Raw genomic sequence first — 18,561 nt, 5'->3', positions numbered from 1 at the left:
GATTATTTTGGAGATGGGGTCCTACAAACTATTTGCCTAGACTGGCCTTGAACTATAATCCTCCTGATCTCAGCCTCCCAAATAGCTAGGATTACAGGTGTGAGCCACCAGCACTCAGCTCTGTTTTGACACTCTTGCCTTTACATTTTATGCTAGAGTTACAGGATTCAAATACTACCATTACAGTGTTTGATCAGTCTGAATTTCTCTGTACACTTACCGATGAGTTTTATACTTTCACATGTCTTCATGTTGCTAATTAGTATGTTTTTCATTTCACCTTAAGGAATCCCCTCATCTATCTGTCTGTCTGGGAAAGTCCTTACCTCTATTTAATTTCTGAAAGAGAGATTTTCTGGATATGGTATTCTTTTTGGGGGTGCAGTGGTGCTGCTGCTGCTGGGAATCAAACTCAGGGCCTTGCACATGCTAGGCAAGTGTTCTACCACTGATCTGAATCTCTAGCCCTGGGTATGGTATTCTTGGTTAGCAATGAAAGGGCTGGTGGAATGGCTCAAGTGGTAGAGCGCCTGCTTAGCAAGCATGAGCCCCTGAGTTCAAACCCCAGTCCCTTCCCCCCCCTAAAAAAAAATCTCTGATAAGGACAAAAATGAAGTGCACTCAAACACATCTTTTGCTTCTGCTACCTTCTGGATGCCACATAAAACACTGTTTTAGAGCTCTATAAAACAGTAGCGTGATAGGAAATGGGTGGTGGTGACCTTTGTGAGTGTGTGTATTATTCATAGCTGCCCAGTGCTCTGTAAATAACCCCTAGTGAACTCATTTACTCATCAAGCTGGGCCTGTGTAAGTCATTTATTGTTCTGTCATCTTTGTGCTCATTTGGAGGCAGGTATTTATTTTATGTCACCCCAGGACATTCGCACAACAGCATATGTCTTTTTTTTTTTTTTTTTGGTGGTACTGGGGTTTGAACTCAGTGCCTACACCTTGAGCCATTCCCCAGCCCATTTTTATGATTTTTTTTTTTTGAGATAGGGTCTCTTGAACTGTTTGCATAGGGCTGGCATTGAACCAAAATCCTCTAGATCTCTGCTTCCTGAGTAACTAGGATTACAAGCTCATTTCCTTTTTTTTTTTTTTTTTTTTTAAGTACTGGTGTTTAAACTCAGGGCCTACACCTTGAGTCACTCCACCAGCCCTTTTTTTCTTTTTTGTGATGGGTTTTTTCTAGATAGGATCTCGCAAACTGTTTGCCTAGGATGGCTTTGAACCTTGATCCTCCTGATAGCTGCCTTCTGAGTAGCTGGGATTACAGGCATGAGCTACCATTGCCCGACTAATTTCTTTTCTTTTTTTTTTATGATTTCTCTCTCTCTGTCTCACTCCCTCCCTCCCTCCCATCTTCCCTCCCTCTCTCTAGATAGATAGATATAGATATGTGTATATAGATAAATATATGTCCCTTTAGAATGTGGACATTTTCTCTTAGAAGGGGGACAATAGAGCTTTGAGAGGTTAGCTGGCCCTGTCCTCCTCTTCACCTGATGAATAATAAATCTTACTTCCTTTTCCTTAAAACCCTGCCCTCCTTATTTGCAAATAGTAAATTGACATTGTAGCTTGGAACTGGCTTCCTTGCAACAACTTTAGGAGTGCTATCAAATTTATATGGGAATCATAAACATTGCAATATTTACCAGAAAGACTGAAGGAAAGGAAATTGAAGAGGTTTATGTTTTATACATATTTGATGCATATATAGCAATTTGATACAATTTAGTAGACCTGGGTGGTGGTGACACTAAGAGTTAGGTGTTATTTTCTTACATTCTTTGAACTCAGGGCCTCGCGCTTGCTAGCAGGTGCACTTACCACTTGAGCCACTCTGCCAGCCTTTGCATCAAGTTCTTGTCTAGAGTTGCCATCAAAGAATTGATTTGGGAGACAAGGAGTGCATGGGAAAGAAGCAAAGTTTTTGAGAGTGGAAGGTATGTGGAATACCATCAAGGGAAAAATGACAGACTTGAGCTACCCGGTTCAATAGCACTGTCTTCTGGGTCTCTTTGGCTTTTATGTGGTTTGAGCCAGAAGGGTGGGAGAAATCTGGGGGTTTCCATAGGTGGGGTTAGCATGATTAGCAGGTTTGATTGACAGCCAGGTGTTATATAACTGATTTCTGACTGCACATGTTCCTTCCCATAATTCACTCTGCTATAATTGTATGCATGAGATGCAAGTAATATCCATGAAGCCTTAAGTAGGGAAAAGCATCTAAAAGGTTACTAAAGGTGACAGGTGGGCTACACTGCACATACCTTTAGAACTGGTTGGAACCAGTTATTGCCTTTTCTCCACTTTGCAGGATGCAGGGGACCACAAAAGCTGCAGTATTAACCTCAAAAGGGGCGTTTCTGGGTGGTCCAGGGGAGGTTTGGATCTTATCTTCCCTATATGCATCAAATGTCTTTGCATTTGCATGATGAATACATTTAAAGAAAGATAGCAGGGCTGATGGAGTGGCTTAAGTGATAAGAGTGCCTGCCTAGCAACGTGAGGTCCTGAGTTCAAACCCCAGTGCTGTCAAGAAAAAAAAAAAAAGATAATAAGAAAAAAATAGCGTATGAGTATGACAAAGTCATGTGAAATCGGTAGCGTGTGACTGGAAATACTAATAGTTTGCACTGTCCCTTTTCACACCCCACCCCCCCTGCCAACTCAGGGTCTCAAAACCAAATTCAAAGTTCAATCAGTGGTACCAATGCTAATAACTATTTTTTTAACCTATTTTCATTCTTTTTCTTCAGGTTTGACTCTTCCCACTTTTTCCTACCTAATTATTATTTCATGGAGTGTATTTCAAGGGAGTCTCACTGAAACAGGTTAGGAGGAGTTAGAGGAAACGCAGACAGTTAGGGCATGACCCCTGGAGCCCTAACTCACAAGACATTCAGTTATCTCTGTGAAAAAGAGCAGGGATAGAAACTCCCAATGTGTTCTGTAGGAAAATAACTGGAAGACTACATGAATGATGAATCACTTCCTCATCTAAAGGAACTGTGGCCGAAAGCCTTCAACAAATCCTAACCATTGTCTGCTACGTGATCAGAGACCTGATAGGGCAAGACACACATAAACAAAGCTGGTAGAAGCCTGGTTGGCCCAAGAAGGCTATGTGAATGAATAGTTGCCAGCCAATCAGGATGAGGTGCTTTATCTGAATTCTCTTCAGATAAGCCATGTAATATAAGCCATAGACATATAATATAATCATATATATAATATACATATATGCTTATATATATTACATATAACGATTATAACATATTATGTAATATAAGCCATAGACAAAGACCAACCAGTGGCAACCCTCTCTTGGGACCCTTACCAGCTATAGGACAGCTATGAGAGCTCTGCTTTTTGCTTTTTCTCTCTTTCAAGAAACTTTGCCAGACTGGCAGTGTGGCTCAAGCAGTAGAGTGCCTGCTTTGTAAGTGCAAAGCCCTGAGTTCAAGCCCCAGTCTCAGCAAAATAAATAAATAAAAAGTTGTCTCTGTGTTAAACTGAAGAGAGGCCCAGAAGGAAAGACAGGAGATGGTTCAACATTAGCAAAAGGTTTATTCAGGAAAGAATCTGTGGAGAGGGTCTCCAGCATGAGAGCTAGAGTCACTGCCACACACAAGCTTGGGCTAGATATAGGGGGCTAGGGAAAAAGTACTAGGAAGGTCACTAAGGAATACTGTTGCTGGGCAACCAAGAAAGGTAAGTTGTGGTTAGGTCACTGTCTGCTCAACTATCCTTGGCACCCACCTGGTTAATAACTGTCCCTTTGTCAGTCTTTGGGGTCAGGTGGGGAGTTTCCAGTAAGCCACCTGGAAGGGGGGGAGGTTCCTAACATAGCTGTCCTCACTGTTAACCCCAACATTCCTGCCTTTTGATAGATAGATAGATAGGAAAAAGGATGATGAAATTTCATTTAGCTACTTCCTGCTGAGGTGGGGGTGTTGAGGTCGCTTAAGGAGAGGGGTTATCAACAGGGTCTTCTTGCTATAGCGGACCGTGGAGGAACAGGATTGAGTTGATCTGGGTAGTGTCCTGGACAAAAGCCTGGAGGCTTTGGGAAACAAAGCAAGAATGTGTTTGAAAAAGACAAGGTCCAATAGCAGAATGAGGAAAAAATAAGAGGTCCCAGGAGAGGGAGGACCCATGGCATCCACTTAGCCCAGGAAGACCACTGTCCCCAGCTGTCCATTGTTTGTTGTCACAAGTTGGCACATGTTCTGAGGTCTCTTAGGCATCATGAACAATCCCGGACTAGTTGACATATAACCAGCATTCTTCCTATAGAAGTGGCATGGTTTTGAGTGGCAACCTGAGTAAAGGAATGTAGGCTTTGGTAGATAAAGTGAGATATGTAGTTAAACACACATGGGCCAATGGTTATCAGCATGAGAAAGAGAACAAAGGGATCTTGGGGTTCAGACATGGACTACAGATTTCAGTAGACAAAAGAACTGGGGGCAGAGGACAAAGATATGTATAGTGAACAGTCCCAACCAGAGGTGTGACCTGGTTGGTCATTATCTCAGTTCTTGTTTTTGAAAGACGTTCTGGAGTTGTTATCTGGAGGTGGTCCTGAGCAGAGTCTACTGTTGGGGATAGTTTCAGTCCTTTGTCATAAAGATTTTGATCATTTTTTGTTTTTCTTGATTTCAAGGTGACTGCAGGGAGAGTGGCTCAGAGATGTATATGTGTATATGGCAAAGACAGATACAAAATGGAGAGATGTCAAGCTTTTTTGTTTTCAGCTAATTTGTGTGCCCAAGTAAGGAGTTAGGGCTTGTCACCAAAAGTACCTCTTACATTTTTTTTTAACCTTTGAACATTTTTAATTTTGAGGGAATTAGGGGTTCTTGGCCAGTAATAAATTAGTATAGGAGAAGGGGACAGATAGCTGGCAGCTAAGTCTAATTGGCAGCTCAATCAAAAGTACTTGCTACTTAAGTCTATGACTAGAAACACCTTTATAAGCAGAATACAGAGTAAGTAAAAGTCAGAAGACTCCCAGTTAAATAGACTGTGTAGGGGAACCCATTTAAAAATAACTCCTCGAATGTAGACTACTAAAAGATTCATTTGGAGCTAGCAAAGATATTCATTTTTATCTTCACTTAAATAGAAAGCCTTGGTCAAAAATATGAGTTTGCTTTCTCTCAGAGGTGCCTGCAAGGGCTTGGATGTCTGGTAGCCATGTGTAAGATCATTTCTTTAAACCCTTTTGGCTTTAGTAATTTCCTTGAGGTCTGGCACAGGTGACTCCATTTGAATTCTGATAGCTTTGTCTTCAAACTGTTTGAACAGTCTCCTCTAAAGATTTCGCTAATTAACCATGCTGGTTAACAAAAGTCCCTGGAACCAGGAATAGCTTTTTCCCAGATGTATCTGGTCAGATCCCATGCTGGAGGGGAAGCAACAGGCAGGTCAGGTGGGAGTCAGTGCCAATAAGACCCATTTGGCCAAATTAGAAGTAACTGACAGGTTTAGAAGAAGTAGCCCTTAGGCTGGTCTCCATTTAAAATTTTATTTTTTTTTGGCCTATAGATGATGTCCCCCCATCTTAAAAAAGCTGTAGAATGTCAATAGACAACAGTTAAAAATTTTTACAAGATGAATACAAAAAGCGAAAGCTGACTCAATTGAAAAATAAGTACTTGTTAGAGTAATTTTTGGGGGGTTGATTGCAAATGCTCCAGAGAAGGACCCAGACTGCTAATTAAAAGACTTAGAATAGTCATGGTTAAAATACTGCAAAGCAGTTTAAGAATTGTCAGAACATCTGGTTATTTTCATTGTAGACAGCATTTTAGGAAAATAATTATGACTGACAGTATTAGAATAGCAACATTGTGTTCCTTGTTACAATTAGGAGCATATGAACACAAGTCTGCAATATCTAGCATCATTAACAGTTCTAATTTAGAAAACATCTGTATGGTAAATTTTTTCTAAGCTTTGTACTTTAGAAGGTTTATACATTTGGAGCATATAAATACCTTACAAAGGAGCCAGCAATAATTAACATCACAGTTACATAGATGTCAGATATGCATATTAACTTAGCTTTTGGGAGTAAAATTTAGAATTTTTGACTAGGAAGATAATAGGTGTATAGCACTGATAAAAGTCAAAACTTTAGATCTCTTACAAGTTAGGGGGACAGTGTCTGTGAGATCAAATAGCCTTATTTCCTATTGCACGAGAACATTTCATATATACAGTAACATTCATTTGGCTAAGACAAATGTAGGCCAGGTTTTAAATAGCAAGATTGCCCAAATGGCAGAGTTTTTCTGAATGTTACTGATTACAAACAGCAGAACTGCCAAAAGTTTCATTAACCGTCTTATATGCTAAAGGTTTAGATGTAAACCTTATCTCTTTGGATAAGAGAGCTTTAGGTGGTCATTTTTCATGTATTAAACCGACATACTCTTAGCTCTGCAAATATCTATTCAATATTTAGATAAAAGTTTAGACATACTGTTGCGGGATATTCAAGCAGGGAAACAGGACCCCAAGGCTTTTCAGGAAGCAATGTTTATTAGCATGCCAGCAGTGGCTCAGTGGATTCACATCAGGAGGCTGAGCCCCCAGAGCAAAGGGGTCTTGCCTTATATACTCTTGTAAGGAGGTTGCAGAAGCAAGAAGCAAGGTTTAAGCCATATATGGTTGTATATAACTCTATTGGCTACTTCACCCCCCAGTGTTGTGTGACCTTCTTTACGTTTAGATTTTTTAAGTTTTATGTCCCTGCTATGCCATCCCCTCCCCCCCTGCTGCATTATTCCCCCCTTTGATGCTCAGACCCACCTAGGGTCAAAGAACATCATCCTGATTTAGAGGTTTGGGGATCCCCGAGCAGAAAACTAATTAAGTTTAACAAAAGGAAAATACGGAAGGAACACATCCTTGAAGAAGGAGACAGATTCATCAACCTTCCGCAGTGTGTAGACTCTCAGCTTCCGGAGTGACTATAGCAAGGCTGTCATCTGGTTGTCTGTGGCCCTCTGTTGTTTCTGGGAAGCAGAGTCCTGCCGAGGAAGGGTGTGGGAGCTCCAGAAGGTGATCTCCTATGGTGAGGCTGGGTCAGGGATGCACTCCCTTTCCAGAGAGGCTGGTTTTACTTGGCTGTGGTGGATCCAAGGAGCAATCTCTGTAACTTTTAACTGCTGTGGGGGCAGACGAAATAACAACCAAAGGGCCTCTCCAGTGGGGTTTTAATGGTTGGACATTTTATTTTTTTACCCAGTGTCTCCTGTTTTGTTTTTTTTATAAATTGAGTAGAATTACCATGGCAACAATATATTATCAGTATATATGTCCAAGAAAACCACATTGCTTAAAAAAAAAGTTTAAAACCCCATCTTTAAGTATCAAAGAACATGTCTAGTCCTTTGACAAAAATAGTCATTTTCTCTCTAAGTAGAAAACCCTGTCTAAAAAATATGAGTTTGTGTCTGGAAGGGCTTTAATGCCAGATAGCCACACATGTTTCAAAACTATTTCCTCAATCTTCTCAGCCTTGGTTATTTTTGAGAGGTGTGGCACTAGTGACTCCATTTGAGCTTTGACGGCATTTCTGCCCTTGTGTCCAAACTGTTTGTCTCTGAACTGTCTCCTCTGAAGATCTTTCTCCCATCCAAGTACTCACCAGGCCTGACCCTACTTAGCATCTGAGACCAGACGAGATCATGCACATTCAGGGCGGTATGAATCCTCATCATGAGGATTTGTTGTTTTTTGAATTTTTGTTTGTTTGGTTTTGGGGGGAGCATTGTCAGGGGGGAGGCAGTAATACCCAGATCAGGTGGGAGTCAGTGCCAACTAGACCCTTTTGGCCAAATTTAAGCAACAAAGAGACTTAGGAGTGGCTCTTAGGCAGTGGGCTTCTAAGCAAGGACAGTACAAAACAAAATCCAACAAAAGCAGACATCCTAAAAGCTAACCTGGTTGGCACATAAGTACTTATTAAGAGTCATTTTTTTATGGGTGTGTCTGTAAATGCCCCAGAAGGATCAGAACTATAATGACAAAAACTTAAAAGAGCCATGGTTAAAATTTTGATGGACAATTTAGCAACTAACAGAATACTATATCAGTATCATTAAATTTTTGCTATCATGTGTATTTAAATTTTGTATTTTAGAAGACTTAATATACTTGTAAAAACATAAATATATTTAATATACAAGAACCATCAACAGCATCACTGCTCTATAAAGGTTATATATACATATTAGTTTAGTTGTTGCTCTTGAAGTAAAACCTTAGATTTTCTCATCATTCTCATCAGTTGGGGGGGTGGAGAAGAGTGTCAGTGACCCCCAAATAGTCCAGTCACAGACACGTACAGGATCACCCAAGACAATAGTTGTTTATGAGGTCATCTAGAATAATTATGAGGTCATCTAGAACATTTTATATAAACCAAGTTTTAAATGAACTTTTATTTAGTTATAACTCAGTTACCTCAATAGTCAAAACCCTGACAAAAATCACCAGAGAACACAAGGAAATATTTATGGGGACTAAGTGTGGAGATAGGAAACCTAATGGCTAAGAACCATGGCTCAGATGTTGATAAGGGATCACATCCCAGATTGTTGACATTAACACATGGCTCATGACATACAGCAGGATCCCACCAACCTGTAGTCAATGGAGTCCCCCTAAAATAACAGGCCCAATCTGGCCATCCCAGGGCAAAACTTCCTTTGCCTGACATGTGGCAGGAGTGGACTAACATCTCTACTCTTTTGACGCTAATAAAAACTGGAGGTCTTGACCTCCAGTGTAGTGTTCCTTTTTGAGGTGGGTTTTTTTTTTTTTTTAATCTTATCTAGAGGGTGTACTTTGGCTGTGTTTTTTTTTTTTTTAATTCCAAATCCTCCTGTGTCTTTTTTTATTGGTCAGGAAAGAATAATCACACACTCTGAAAACACATATGCCCAAGGCGGCTATTAGTCAACACCAATCAAGCTAGACTGGAAAGAGGAAGAGAAGTTGACAAGTTCAAGGCATACTGGAGAAACCTGTAGGCTTCTCAAAGTGTGGTCCCAGGACCAGCAGCATCCGTTTCACTGGGTTGTTCATTAGAAATGCTCATTCTCAGTTGAATCAGAACCCTAGAGGCAGGGCTGGGCAATGTATGCCTTAACAATCCCTGTAGCTAATTCTGGTGCACACTAAGCTTTGAGACCCGGTGGTCTAAGGTCAACTCAATAGGTATTAGATGAGGACTAGTGGTATGTGTGCATTGGCATGTTTGTGTGATGCATCCCCATTTATATAGGATGTTTGAATATATAATACTGAAACCATTTAACCAAGTTTGTAATATCAGCAAAAAGTGGCCAAACTTGCGATAAATTACCCATTTGGTAGTTCTTTGATGTTGTTGTCTGAATAAAAATGTATCTTGAATGCTTATTTTCAATGACTTTGCACTAAATTCATTTGGGTTTAAAATATTTGTCCATCAACTTTTTTCTTCCTTTCTTTCTAGGAAATTCCACTTACTTGGATGACCATGGGCCACCTCCTAGTAAGGTAAGGTCTTTACTTGTAGCATAAATTCCCTTTTCCTTTCTTGGTATTCATAGCCTCTGACTCTAGCAGTTCCTGGGCACCCAGCAACCCCAATTAGAATTCTGTTGGCCTAAATCATTCACAGGAAAATAGAAAATAACAGATGTCAAAGGAATCTTTGACTTCTAATGAGGAGGGAAGGGAGGAGCATGAAGACAACCAAAGTGATAAAGGAGGGAAGCCGTTACTTAATCAATAGCAGTACCTGCCCAGAAACCGAAGTTGTCAGACCTCTGCCAGCTTCCCCTGTCTGGCTGCCTTAGTAGCCTTGGCATCAGTGCTGGCCCCACGATGTGGTGTCCTGCCACCTGGTTACTCCATACGTTTGGGCCTTGCAGCTAGACTCACCTCTATCCCATTCTTGCCTGCCTCTGTCCCATTCATTCTTGGCCTCTCAAGGCTGCCCTGGCCTGGCCTATGCCCCCATTTTTATTCTTCTTATGAGCACTTTTGCCTGACTTCTAAAGGGCAGAAGAGTAAGTCCATCAGTGCAATTTTCTCACTTTTGTCTTCTTTCTTCTGTTCTATCCTCATATTTGTTTTGTTTTTACTTTGTTTCTCATAAGTAAATCTGTCTCAACTCTCATATCAGTGCAGCAGCACTACCGGTGCTCAGCTGTATCTTGTCTCTCTGTGTTTTAATAAACTCTTGTTGTATTGATAAATTTTTGAAGTAAGTGTAGCACCAAAAATTTCTGACAGTTATCTTGACAAAAAAAAAACATTTTTTAGACAGTTTTTTAAATAAATGTTATCAAGAACAATATAATATTTTTAAGACAGCTTTGTTATTATGAGCTTAGAGAATTAAGTTTTAGTTTAACATTAGTACATTAAATTTTGACCTTACAAAACCTTTAATGTAACTCTTAGATTTTAGTCAACTCAGTCATTTATATAAGCACATTTATAAGTTCCATCTTTTTTATGGCAACTTACTCTGTACCTTTATGACAACTTATTCTATATCCCCTGGAGGAGTTTGTCTTTATTTTTATTTTTTTTATTTAAAAGTATTTTTTAACCTTTTATTTTTAAAAACGATATCTTTAATACCTTTTATATATTTTTTGTTACTTTGTTTTGGGAAGTTATGAGCCTCGAGTCTCTGAGGCAGATTAGCAGGAAGCAGCATTTATTGTGCCAGCACAGACCCAGCAGACTTGTGTCCAAAGGCTGAGCCCCGAGAACAAAGGGGTCTCACCTTATAAACCCTTGCAAGCAGGTTACAGAAGCAAAAAGCAAAGCTCAACCCACATATGGCTCCATGTGACTCCATTGGCTATTTCATTTCCCCAGTGCTATGTGACCTTCTTTATGTTTCAATTCTTTAAGTTTTATCTCTTTGCTTTGCCATTCCCTCCCCCTGTCCTGTTGTCAGAACACAGTCTGTCTGTTTCTCTTCTGGCCTCCCCTTTCTTGCTACAACTTGTTGAAAATAACTCATAAAACTTTTTAACTTAGAGCCTTATATTTGTATGAAAAAACCTAGAAAAAAATCAACCTTAAAATTATTTTTTGTATAAAAACGATTTATAGAAAGCACATTTGTTAATAGACCCATGTATTGTAAGAATTAAACCCCAGATTTTATTTATGACAGAATGAAGCAGGCTAAGGTCATTTTTTAACTACCCAGATTTCAAGATTCCTGCTGCAGGCTGTGGCCCATTAATGCCTGCGTCCTATGAGACCTGACTGAAGTAAGTTTGAAAACTGGTTTTCCTAAAAGTAGCAGAACAGAGTAAAAGTAACAATTTTTACATTGACTCTATAATAAGAACCATCCTCAAGATGTTTACATATTCATATGTAAAAAACTTAAGCAGTTTTATAACAGAGAGCTTTAACATAAACACACTGGTTTTTCTTAACTTGAATATCACATTAACCTTATAGAAACTGCTGTTATAACCTTATAACAGCAGTTTAAGAACCATTTTGAAGATACACACACACACACACACACACACACACACACACACATTTTATAAATTAAGCATGCCAGAAAAAATGTCAATTTAAGCATTCATAAGATTAGCTGGAATTCCAGGAGCAATTTAAATTTTGCCCAGTGCTTTAAACAAATTCACACACACACACACACACACACACACACACACACCATTAGAGTGTACTCGCAAAAAAAAAAAAAAACCTTTTAAACCACACCCAGAGGGCTATCTGGTGGAATGGTGGATGATGCATCTGTTTTCTTGTGAGTCTCCCTCTTTGGAACCAAAGTTTTGTTACCCATCCCTTAACCTCGGTTGTAGCTATTTCCTGGGAAAAGTTCAACCCCACCCCCCATCAGTACTGGTGGTTTCTTGCATTTTACCCAAAGTGCTTTCTTTTTACTTGTGTTGTTCCCCATGTTGATCTGTCTTGCTGGTGAGAAAACCTGGTAGGTGCTCAACCTCCCTAAATCCTGGAGGTATCTCACATACTTTTCTCCACTCCCTAAACCTGAGAGACACGGTTTCACCCCAGAGATGGTTACTCGGGGGTCTCTGGGAGATGATCAGGCTCCCCTTCTGCCTCCCAAAGGTAGGCCTATTATTTGAACCCAGGTTCTTACCAGTCTGACGGGTGGGGCTCCTAATTATGTGGTCTTTTTTTTTTTAATTAAAGACTTCAGATTTACCTGTAGAGGATGCTTTTTATTATTTTTTTTCTGGTTTTCCTTTTTATTTAATCAAAGACTGGTGAATAAACATAAATACAGCACAATTACTTCAGATCATTCTTCATATTGTATACACACAGACCAATGAACGTAATCTGAAAGAAACTTGCAGTCAGCAGTGAAATGCATTCAGCTTTTTCTTCCCTCGCTCAAAAAAAAAAATCAAAAACACACAAACTTAGAATCTCATCAGCACATACTCTCTTGTGACAAATGATTCAGACATAAATAGTGGGTGCAAAGAAACTCTATGTATAACCTTTGTTAATGAAAAAACAGAAGCAGCCATAATGATTAAGACACATTCAGTTACTGATAAACTAGCTGTACCCAAAAGGGCCTTATCAAAAGAGGAATCGTGCTGCAGAGAAAAGCTATATATACATACACAATGAGAAAATAAACTGCAAGATTAACACATGCATGTTTAATACTGGAAAAATCACCACCCTCCAAAATTTCTCCATGTTTGTTATAAAAGCCCTCTGCACTCAACTAAAATTAAAATGATCTTAAAAGGATAATACATGTAAAGTTTAAGTCTTTTCAGTCACAGAAACTGCAATGGAAATAAATGTTCAGAGTCATTTTCAAAACAAAAACAAAAATCTATTCTTCTGATGACATGCATGATTTAAAGGTCTATGCAAGATACATTGCTCTACATTCCCAATGACTAGGAAAAAAAACCTCAAGTCAATTTTTAGTTTGCAGATGGTCAAAGGATTTTGTATTCCATCAGGAGTTCAAATCTTCTGGATCTTTTCGCCAACAACTACTGGATTTTCTTTTCTGATTTTCTCAGCAGCATCAGCTTTATAATTGTAAGAGCAATTGTGTACATCTGAGTAACGGTGTACACCACAGTAACCATTTCCACATCGGCATTCAAACCCGGTAAGTCCCACTTTCTTCCTGCACATGAAACAACGATTCTTTTTTGTTTTGGTTTCTCAAGAGACTTGTTTTGCTCTTCAGATGGCTGCTGTGCTGTATCTGATACTGAAGATGGAGGATCACATTCAGGAGGAACAAGGCCCTCTGCTCTGGGTCCTTGCAGATCTTCTGTTTCAGGTACTGCTTTGTCCACAGATGTACTGTCCACTTGGGAAGATGCTACAGATTCTGATAAAAGTGACTGATTTGATACAGGGCTTGGCTGCATAGGTGAAGATGTGGAGTCTAATGCTGACTGAGCTTCTGGGACACTGCCATCTGTGCACTGAACTGGTAAAGATTCAGACAGACTACTGACAGAAGTTGCAGGTGGGTTTATTCTACCATTACCACTATTCTGTCTCTGAAGGTGTTCTTTATAGCATACTGGACACATGCCATTTGTACTAGGGTTTCGGTAAAATCCGCAGCCAGTAGAACAAAGCATAGGCACTTGGCTGTGATTAGTTTCTTGAGCCATGTTCCTCTGTTTCACACTCTGATAAAAGAATAGGAACTTTGGATTAGGGTTTCTACTGTACTGAGGATGATTTGCAGTTCTCTCTGAATAGCAGTCCCCAGTTCCCTATGTCAGGCTGTCTTTCCTGATGTTTCTTGGGCTGGCGGCGGCTCTCTCCACCTGACGCGCTGCCCGCCGCCGCCGGTCGTCGCCGGTGAGTGGGGACTAGAGGATGCTTTTTAAGTAATTTGTAAAAAATAGTTTACCTTGGGTTATAGCAACTTTGTTATTAATCAAACCTTTAAGTAATTTAGTGAGCCTAGTTTTGGGTGCAGAGCTGTCATTCCATCTCCTCCTCCAGACAAAGGGTACAGGAGGCATGAGTTCACCCTCTTATTTTACACCAAAAATTAGTTTTTTTAAAATTAGGATTTATATATCAGGCAGGGAAAGGGGCAGACTGGTGCAGTGAAAAAGATTACATCTCTATTGAAACTGGTAACATCTGACTATATTAGTAAGTATGGAAAAGGTAGAATGAATTAGCCCCTCAAGAGTTAATTTTAGAGAAGGGGCCTTTTATAATAAAAAACTTCAAATGCTTTTTGACTCCTTAGCAGAGCTCCAAAAAGCTGCCCTTTTGTCTTTTAGCTTATGCCATAACCCGGAATGTTGAGATCCCAATTTTAAATACATGGGGCATTGTAGGAGATAAAGAAAAGCTTAGACAGAAAATTGAAAATTTCTCTTGGTCTTTCCAGTCTATGTGCACGTAAGGCTGAGGGCTTGTATATAAGGCTGAGGGGTTGGATGCCTAACTCCAACTGTGTGATGTCTTGGCCAGGAGAGCAGATGAACCAGCAGCCCAGGTTTGCTGTCTGCAGCGACCTGGACATGACCTGTTTCCTCCCCTGGCCTTAACATGTCTGCAATGGAAAAATGACCCATCTCAAAAGCAAGAATTAAAGAAGAAAACTGTTAGTAGAATGTTTAGGAAGATTTAGAATCTTAGCATTAGGCAGAAAAAAATTCAAGAGGTTGAGACAGAAAAGTATTGTTATAGGAATCTCTAACAGAGACATTAGACACCAAGGCTTTTCAGGAGGTACTATTTATTAGCATGCTGGCAGTGGATCAGTAGATTCACATGTGAAGGCTGAGCCCCGACAACAAAGGAGTATCACCTTATATACCCTTGCAAGCAGGTTACAGAAGCAAAAAGCAAGGTTTAAGGCATATATGGTTGCAAGCAATTCTATTGGCTACTTCACCCCCCAATGCTATGTGACCTTCTTCACATTTAGATTCTTTAAGTTTTATATCCCTGCTATGCCATCTCCCCCCTCACATTATCAGAACACAGACTTGTTTCTTTTTTTCCCCTCCTCCCTGCTACAGTATCTCAAATCATCAGCCATACATCATTTACATTTCCAGTAAATTTTATGTTTATAGTCCTGAGGCTAAGAAAATTTACAGTGCACAAAAGGAAAGACAGGAGATGGTTTAACATCAGCACAGGTTTTATTTGGGAAAGAGTCTGCAGAGGGGGTCTCCAGCAAGAGAGCTAGAGCCCACTGCCACACATAGGCTTGGGCTAGATATAGGGGGCTAGGGGAAAAGTCCAGAAAGGTCACTGAGGAATACTGTTGCTGGGCAACCAAGAAAGATAAGTTGGGTTAGGTCACTCTGTTCAACTATTCTTGGCACCCACCCGGAGATAAAGGTTAACAACTGTCCCTTTTGTCAGTCTTTGGGGTCATGTGGGGGGTTTCCAGTAAGCCATCTGCAAAGGGGGCGTCGTCTGGTCTTAACATGGCTGTCCTCACTCTTTACCCTAACACTCTCAAGAGCTGGAGATGTGACTCACATGGTAGAACACCTGCTTAGCAACTACAAAGTCCTGAGTTCGAATCCCAGTACTACCAAAAAAATGTCTCTCAAAAAACTTTGCCACTTCAGTCATCACTCTCATTGTCTTTGATTTTCATTCTTTGAAATTGTGAGACAAAGACCCTGGGCTCAGACAGAACAAGTAGGTAACACCACCTTGACTCTTGTGGACTTCAGTCACCTCTTCATTGTCCTCTGTAATAATCCATGTTGATTGTCTCAGGTAAATATCCTATACCTACATTGGAATCTGTCTTGCCAAAGTCCTCCCATTATAAATGAAATTTATCAATAATGCTACTACAATAAATGCCAAATACATTCTATGGCAATTCACAAGTAAACAACTGTCAAGTTCTCTTCTGCCTATGGTGGATTACTGCTTATGCCTGAGTCTAAAACAATTGCAGAAGTGGCCGTCCTCAGATATGTAAACCAGCCTTAGCAAAAAGACATGAGGGTGGGGTATCCTGGACACCCCAGAATGGAACTCATCCGTTTACTGTGCTGGCTCTGGAGGTCAGAAGTGAGACTCTAGGACTTGGGGGAAGAAGTAGGGCTTTTCAGGGTGAGTTGTGAGGCTCCTTGGAATGGTTTGGATGGGAAATGTGCCCCAAAAGCTCCTGTGTTGAAGGCTTGCTCTTCTGCTAATGGGGTATTTGGGAGGTGGTGAAACCTTTAGGAGGTGGAGCCTAGTGGGAGGAAGTTAGGTCATGGGGGGGGCGTGTCCTTGAAGGGGATTTTGGGACCCTGGCCCCTTCTCTTTTCCTTCCCAGAAACAAACAGATTTGTTTCACCACACACTTCTTACCATGATGTTTCACCTTGTCACAAGCTCAGAAAAACAAAACCAGCAGACCATGAACAGAAACCTCTGAAACCATGAGTTACAAAGCTTACCTTTCTTTAAGTTGTTTATGTCAGCTATTTTTCCAAAGCAAGGAAAAGCTGACACAAGGACTGGAGTACATTACACATTATCAGATGAACTGTGAACATATAGCAGGTATAAATGTTTACAAAAATTGTAACATTGCCAAAGTAAAACTCATTCCTTTATGATGGGAACTGTTTGTTAAACTTTATAAATAACTAGAATAGCTAGGGGGTCCCAGGACAATTCCACTAGGAAGTCAACCAAGTAACTGCTTATCTTGTAAAACATCTTTACACACAAGTTGCACAAAAAGTTTCAAATCGCAGATAAAAACATCCTGCTTCTGGAGACCTCCCCCTGACCTGAGAGGGGAGAGAGGGATAAGGAAGAGGGTGAAAAGGCAGGACTGGAAACTGCTTGTTGCCCTTGAGGCTAATAAGATGAATGTGGCTCTCCAAACTGTACCTACCATGTTGGCAACCAGCCAATGAGCATAGCACCCTTCATGCACCTAATTAACATATAAATTGAGCCATGCCAGAATTAAGTCTATAAAAACCAGTAGACCCTGCTACTTTGTAGGCAACTGTTGCGGGGAATCTAAAGCTAACATATGGGACACTGAGGCAATTTAGCAGGAAGCCACGTTTATTGTGCCGGCACAGACTCAGTGGACTCATGTCCAAACACTGAGCCCTGAGAACAAAGGGGTCTCACCTTATATGCCCTTGCAAGCAGGTTACAGAAGCAAAAAGCAAAGCTCAACCCACATATGGCTGCATGTGACTTCATTGGCTATTTCATTCCCCAGTGCTATGTGACCTTCTTTATGTTTCAATTCTTTAAGTTTTATCTCTCTGCTTTGCCATCCCTTCTCCCTGCCTCATTATCAGAACACAGCCTGTCTGTTTCTCTTCTGGTTCTCATCCCTGCTACATCATTCCCCCTTTGATGCTCGGGTCTACCTAGGGTCAAAGAGCATCTTGAGCTAGGGGTTTGTATTTCCATAGCATCATTACATGTGTGACTGTTTTCCTTTTTATAGTGGCCTCCATAATGGTCCTGATAGACAGCAATATCAGGGAGACAAGGCAGGGTGATATTAAGCATGCTCCTAGGAGAAGACCCATCACCTGCTTTTTATGACAAATGTAGTCTGTTTTTTTTTTTTTGGCTCTGGGATTTTTAGTATCAATTATCAGCAACCTCGCAAACCTGGGAGTATATGAGCCGATGTGACATCTGACCTGTTGGTGGGTGCATGATACGAAGTATGGCTGTGTGGAGGTCCCAACAACGGCTCTCTTATAACATTTACTACATGGGGGAAACCTTACAAGGGCCAACCCAAAAGGTAGGAGTCCAGGTGTGTAGAGGAAAGCAGGGGTGAGTCCCATGTTCGAGATTCCTCCGTGTGTAGACTAGTCAGCATTCAAAGTGACTAGAGTGGGGCTGTCCTCCTGTTGTTTGTGGTCCCCTGTTGTCTCCTGGGAAGTGGAGACCTGCCGAGGAAGAGTGCAGGTGTTCTGGAGGGTGATCTTGCATTAGTGAGGCTGTCAGGGATGCACTCCCGCTTGGGAGAAGCTGGCTTTACTCAGCTGTGGTGAATCCAGGGAGCAATTTTTGTTACTTTAACTGTAGTAGGGATAGACAAGACAACAACGAAAGGGTCCCTTCAATGGGGTTTTAATGCTTGGACGTTTTATATTTTTTACCCAGACAGCATCTTTTGCTTTTTTTTTTTTTTTGAGTAGAATTACCATGCAACAATAAACTATCAGTATATATGTGCAAGAAAACTCGTTGTTTAAAAAAGTTAAAGCTACCACCTTTAAGTATCAAAGGACATGTTTAGAGCCAGTAAAAACAGAAGTCATTTTTTCTGTAAGTAGAAGACCCTGTCTAAAAATATGAGTTTGTGTCTGGAAGGGCTTTAATGTCAGATGGCCACACATATGTAAGAACTACTTTCTATATCCTCTCAGCCTTGATTATTTTTGAGAGGTCTGGCATGAGTGACTCCATTTGAACTTTAATGGCATTCCCCCTTTGTCTCCAAACTGCTTGTCAGTCAGCAGTCTCTTCTGAAGATCTGTCT

At 40.5% G+C, this 18,561-nt stretch overlaps 1 pseudogene; it reads right to left on the bottom strand.

Moving 5' to 3' along the window:
* Positions 1–12,273: 12,273 nt before the first annotated feature.
* On the bottom strand, positions 12,274–13,889 carry LOC109694493 (AN1-type zinc finger protein 6 pseudogene; annotated as a pseudogene).
* Between the last annotated feature and the right edge of the window lie 4,672 nt (positions 13,890–18,561).

The sequence above is a fragment of the Castor canadensis genome, chromosome 6 (genome assembly GCF_047511655.1).
Source record: "Castor canadensis chromosome 6, mCasCan1.hap1v2, whole genome shotgun sequence".
Taxonomy (NCBI): domain Eukaryota; kingdom Metazoa; phylum Chordata; class Mammalia; order Rodentia; family Castoridae; genus Castor; species Castor canadensis.
The sequence above is the reverse complement of the archived record's forward strand: the minus strand, read 5'-3'. Positions and strand labels throughout refer to the sequence as shown.